This window comes from Lagopus leucura, unplaced genomic scaffold, assembly GCF_019238085.1.
Source record: "Lagopus leucura isolate 7727_CA_CO unplaced genomic scaffold, USGS_WTPT01 Super-Scaffold_100157, whole genome shotgun sequence".
Lineage (NCBI taxonomy): Eukaryota > Metazoa > Chordata > Aves > Galliformes > Phasianidae > Lagopus > Lagopus leucura.
In genome coordinates, this window is record NW_024962334.1 from 45,507,187 (window position 1) to 45,513,186 (window position 6,000).

The following is a 6,000-nucleotide window of genomic DNA, read 5'->3' on the forward strand; positions in this document are numbered from 1 at the left end:
TGTGGTCTGTCTCATACCAAAGATTACATAAACTCCACTACTTAAGTCTGAAAGCTTTTGGCACATTAATCTAAAAATATCACAATTTGCAGTGCAGGACTCCATTGCTTAATTTTTGAGACACTTTCCCCAAAAGACACACTTTTTCTCTTAAGGATTTACTATTTCTGAAGATCTTCATCAACCATATTTGCCACTTTTAGAGGCTACACCAGAAGAAGATAAAACTATCAAAATCATTGGGCGTCACTCCAGTCCCATCTGCATCATTCCTATCCCAACCCAGCACAGGGCTCTCCCTCAACTTTTTTGGAATAAGGCATCTCATCAGAGGCAAGGCACCCAAAGCAACAGCAGCAACACTCAAAACCACCACATTCTTGGTTCACTAGAGTGAGGGAGTTTCAATCCTCACTGCCTTACAGCTCTGACCTTTCCAGTTCTCTGCCACCAAAAGCTTATAGGATCTGCTGGATCCATCTGCAGCTCCACCTGGCCCGCTTTCCCACGCCAAAAGGACAGATCAAACATACGTGTCTGAAAACACATCCCTGCTTCCTCTTTGTGCCACCCGGGGGGGGGGGGGGGAGGGAACCCTCCAACTCAAACCTCACCCCCTTAAGGCAAGAGGAAGCCTCCCAAAACCACTCGTGCAAAGCCCTCAAATCCCGGGAAATAGCAGCAAAATCAACTTCAGCACCTTGGACAGGACACGCTCCCGCAAAATCGCGACATGGGCACCTCGGCCCCGAAAACGCAGCGACTGGACGTGACCCTGTAGGACACATCTGCGGGCCTGTTTATTTTTAGTATTGACAAATCCTCTTTGATTCGCCGCGTTGAATCCACCATACGCCCTGTATTTCGGGAATAGCAGCTCGTCGCCCTGGTGGAGAGAGAAATTGGGGCCACGAGTTCCGGATCTGTCGCCTGTCCGTAGGATCGGCAGCTGCCCCAGCCTCGGATGGAACGGCTCAGCTCAAGCACTCACAAAGCTCAGCTCATCCTTTCCAGGCAAAACAAGACCTGTTGCCATAGGTGAGCACAGCTCACGCTTTTCTCTGCTTTTTAGAAGCTCATCGCTACTTTCTCACCCATATATCCAGAACAAACAAACAAACAAATAAATAAAAAGAAGGTCTGATTTCTTCTCGTTGCAGCCACACTTTGGTTGCATAACTTTTGCTTTAATTTAGCCTTCGTTCTCACTTACGGTGCTCCCAGTATGTCACCGGTTCCCTCGGGGCTGCCTTGATCAAATCACTACCACCTTGCCAGCGTGCTGCACAGCTCTCCTTGTTTTCCTTCTACACTTCTTTCAGCCGAGTGGAGTTTTTAATTTGAGCTGGTAAAAACTCCAAATGTTTCAAGCATGGGTGTTTTACAAAGGGCTTCGAGGAGAGTGGCCTTATTAAGACATATGCTTAATACATTATGTCAGCTCTTACAAGTAACATCAGTAACACTCTCACAATACACGAGAATTATCAATTTTTCTTGCCACTGCAGAAATAACCATCCAAGCTCATTTCTTCCCCGTGAAACGTGCCACTAAAATTCCATTCAAAGCCATCTGACACCACATGACATTCACCAAACAATTTGCAGAGTATTTTCTGTGTTGTTATCTCTTTCTGGCACTTCTGGACGCGGAAGCAAGACGGAACCTAGACCAATTCCCAACCAGAGTTACTCTTCATCGGCACAATATCTACATCCACATCTCCTCCACTTCCACATCCCGGCGCAAGCTTTGCTGAGCCAACTTCACCCTCCTGCAGCCTCACCGCGCCCTGCCCGGACGGGACGGCACCGGTCGCACCTCGAGGGGTAAGTTTGGGGAAGGGGAAACCCCGTCGCGACAAATTCCTCTTTCCTCCGACTCGCTCGGAACCGGACGTCTCCGAGAGGAGGGGGGATGGGGGGGAAGGGGGAGGTTCTCTTTATGCTTCTTTCTTTTTCTTTTCTTTCTTTCTTTTTTTTTTTTTTTTTTATTAACAAGCAAACAAAAAAGAGAAACTTACATTGGTTTATTTAAATATTCCTGCTAAACCAAGAGTCCCAGAGCCACTTCATTGTATCCATAGAGTTTTAGTCCCCGAGCGGTCCGTCCCGCGGGAATGGCCCGGCTGCGGGGCGCGCTGCCCGACCGCCGCGGAGGGTTCATGGCTCGGAGCCTCCGCGCCGTGTGCGGCAGCCGCGGGAGCGCAGCCCCGGCCGGGCGGCGGGGGCGGGAAGGAGGGGAGAGGGAGGGCAGAGGGAGGGAAGGGAGGCACCTCCCGCCTCTCCCCGCCCTACGGAGAGGAGCCGGGCTGGGGCGGGCCGGGACCGCAGCGCCCTCTGCCGCCGGTGGGAGGAGGGAGGGAAAGAGGGGAGGGAGGGAGGGAGGGAGGGAGGAAGGATGGGGAAGGGAAGGGAAGGGTGGCAGGGGTGAGGAAGGATGGTGGAAGGATGGGAGGGATGGGGAGTGGAAAGAATGACAGGGGAATGGTGGAGAGGAAAGAGGGATGGCCGAAGGAGGGATGGTCGAAGGAGATAGAAGATGGATAGGAAGAAGGAAGGGGTGAGAAAGGCTGGGGAAGAAATAATGAAGAAGAAAGTACTGAGGAACAGAAGGAAGGCTGGGGGGAGAAAATAGGAAGAAAGGATGGAGGTGAAGGTAGAATGGGTGAAGCGCAGAAGGGAAGTATGAGGAACAAGGAAGGATTAAGGATAGAAAAGGAAAAGGAAGGAAAGAAGAGGTGACGATACGGAGGACTGGTGAAGAAGGCAGGTTGGGGAAGAAGGTGGGATGGAAGGTGTGATGAAAGTTTGGGGTTGTCACTAGGAAGTTAAGGGGATTTGGAGAAAGGATGGTGTGAAGACACCTGAAGAAGGATGGGAGGCAAGGGAGGAGGTGGGACAGAATAGAGAGGGAAAAAGTTTAGAGAGGAAGGTGAGTACACATGGGTAGTGAAGAGAGAGGGTGAAGAGTTGGAGAAGAGAGTAGGATAAGGGAAGTATGAGGAAGAAGGAGGGATGGGGAAAGGTTAGGCAAGGGTGAGGGATGGAGAGGGAGAAAAGAAGAGAAATGAAGAGGGAAAGGGAGGAAGAAGGAATGGGGAATAAAGAATGAGGGAGAAAGTTGGAAGTGGGATAGGAAGCCAGGTGGAATAGGGAAAAAGGGAATATGAATGCTGTGGGTTGCCATCAAGGAGGGGGTTTGGAGGAAGGATTTGATTGAGAGCAAGGAGACATGACAGGAGAGATGCTGTGGAATAGGACAGGAGGACCCCAGCACCCAGGGGAAGGGGACAGGCTGAGTAGTGCCAAAGTTGGACTTGATTCTTCCCATGTACAAACACAACCAAATGTAAAGGTTCCTGCAACCTCCTGCTCCAAGTGCTTCAATCTTCAAGGAAGAGTTGAGGCTGGGTCATGCTTAAAGAACGACATGGAAGTGAGCAAACATAGCAGCTTTTGCAAAAAAAATAAGCTGCCTGGCAATAAGTGAGAAGGTCATAAATGGGTGCTTATAGGTAGAGAGAGGAGCAACAGTTTGCTAGAAATACTGAAGTATTCAGGGTCATAGAACTGAAAGAAACTTCTGAAGAACTGCAAAAAATCCTCACAATTCTAAGCAGGGTAGAACAGTGTGTACAGAGAAATAAGCAGTGCTTCCCTTGTCCAGTGATGGGCTCTGAAGTGAATGATACTGCTCTGCAAAGAGCCTGGAGCAGTAAGAAGCACTCCTGTGAAAGCAGCTGAGGGCTGGATATTAGTTCTACAACACAAATGCTGGGAAAGGAGCAGATCAGGCAGCAAAGTACTGAGGATGCTACAAAAATGGTCCAAAAAACCAGCAGTGTCACTGGGAAGGTGAGTGATGAGCAGATCTCAATTCAGAAGGAAGCTCACATTCAAAGAAATTAACAAATGAGATCAGAACTGGCATAGATGCAAACAGAAAAGAGAATGAAGTGTATCTTGGGGAAGAACAGGTGGAGAAAAGGAGCTAGGAAGAAAAGGTTGGGACTAGAAAAGGAAGAACACAAAGGGAAATGAAGGTGAGTGAAGATGGAGGAGGATGGATGTGAGCAGGAAGGAAGGTTCCTGAAGGGAAAATCACCCCTGAGAGTCTGCAGCAGTGCAGGATGTTGTAGGAGATGGGAGATAGGGGAAGACCTTCCTTCGGGGAAGGGCCTTTTTGAATCACTTGATATGAAGATCAATGGTGGCTATGCAAGGGGAAGGACATCCCCAAAAGGGCAGAAAGCTAGCTATGGGGCAGTGGGACCAGCATCACTGCAAGAAGCTCCAAACTTTGCTGACTGCTTTCACAGAGCCATGCATGAGGCTGAAAATGGGACTTCATTCCCCAGTTCCTTCTTTAGTAGTCTCAGCAGTGACTGTGCCAGGCCTGGTCCCAGAAAAGAAGTGTGATGGCACAGGGAAGCCACCAGCACCTCAGTGCCACAGGTTTAGTGTCACAGCCAGGGAACAGAGGGGAAAGCCCCCGAGCTTTCATTGAAATTCCTGTCCATTGGTCCAACCACCCGTTCTCTTTTTTGCAGCCAGTATTGAGTAATACTAATGTAAGTTTTCAACTCTGCCACTCTTACGGAGAAAGGAAGCACTGCAAAATCTTGAAGAAGCACAAGAAAGATCCATCTTCATTTTGTCTGCCTTCAGAAATGGAGAAATTATTCCTATCACTAGCAAATCCTTGATCCTCTGGTAATGAAATCAGCTCAGTCTGAGCAGAGCTTACAGGAAACACAAAGTACTATTTACAGAGAAAAGATAAGGGAAAGGTAGGAAAAAGGACAGGAAGGGAAAGCTGTCAGATTTATTCTTTGCCAGGAACAGGACTGAGAGGATCCCTTATATCCATCCTATCTCCTAGGGACAGCTCAGAAAAACTTGCCCCCGGGTTTCCAGATCAAGTATGCATGTGTTATTCAAATCCTATATATAAATCTCCACCCCTCAAGCACTGCTTTATGGAACCCATATGTTGAAGGGCAGCACATCAGTGTGGGATATGGACCCGTACAGCAACAAACTCACACAGCAAGGGGAAAGAATCCTTGAGACACAGACAACTCATAATGGAAAAGCTCATCATACAGCAACCATGTTAATTGCAGCCCTATAGACAGACTGATCAAAGGGATAAAATTGATTAAACATGCACTACCTCACCCAAATCTGCAAGAAGCTTTCAGGTAATGTTGACTTACCGAATGTCTGTGAAGAAGTTCAAATGAGTCAGCTGAAACCCAATAAACGTGTATGTCAGATGGAAGCACCAGTAGCAAAGTAAATACTACGTGGGAGATCAGTTGATGTCATCTTTCTATTCACTTCTCTCCAAAAACCCACCTTTTTCCTCTGAAGCATTCACTGCTCTCTTAAAGAATTACAGACAGCAGTGCTGCTTACAAAGAGCCATTTATTGTTCCAAGGTATTTATAGAACCTTTCATCCCAAATCCCCACACATTTGTTGCCACCTGTTTTAAGGAAACAAAGAAATTGGAAAGACGCGCAGCTCTTGAAATGAGAGAGTTTGGAGGAGAGATTTAGTTTGAAACATACTGTTCCTTTTCTTAAAATAAAAATACAATTCCTCTGAATCCTGCAAAACTTGATTTGTCTCTATATATACACACATGTTTTCTTCTAAATTTGAAAGGCTTCAGCCCGCCTTCCCACTTTTATGTGAGCACTTTTGATTTATTTTTTTTTTTTTCCTTTTGGCTCTCTATGAAGCCTTTTGCCACTGGGATAAGTGGTACGAGAAGCTCCTGCAGCACTGGGCGCCATCAGGTTTTCATAGGCAATGCTCAGTTTAGCCAATACTTCCCTCTACTGGGCAAAAAATAATATTGTTATTTACTATAAATCCCTTTGAAACAGAGGGAGACACCAGGAGAAGGGTTTTCCCATCTAAAATGACAGAAGACTGGAGGTGAAGACAGACCTATCACTGACTCGCTGCTTTATTAATTGGGTAAAA

General features: G+C 47.3%; 1 protein-coding gene and 1 long non-coding RNA gene across 4 annotated transcripts in view; one reads left to right on the top strand and one right to left on the bottom strand.

Annotated features, from left to right (window-relative positions):
• The window catches only part of LOC122189528 (sodium channel protein type 5 subunit alpha-like), a 206,878-nt gene extending 204,708 nt beyond the window's left edge, over positions 1 to 2,170 (bottom strand). For 2 of the 3 annotated variants that reach the window (XM_042888790.1, XM_042888786.1), the window contains exon 1: positions 2,025 to 2,170. The gene's annotated coding sequence lies outside the window, so the exon portion shown is untranslated. Of the gene's footprint in view, positions 1 to 1,213; positions 1,290 to 2,024 lie in introns of those variants that run through there. The other variant, XM_042888788.1, reaches the window with a different exon arrangement.
• LOC122189529 lies at positions 649 to 5,569 on the top strand. The gene is made up of 3 exons (XR_006181847.1): positions 649 to 1,038; positions 1,661 to 1,830; positions 4,554 to 5,569. It is a non-coding gene; the product is annotated as an uncharacterized LOC122189529 (long non-coding RNA).
• Positions 5,570 to 6,000: the final 431 nt, after the last annotated feature.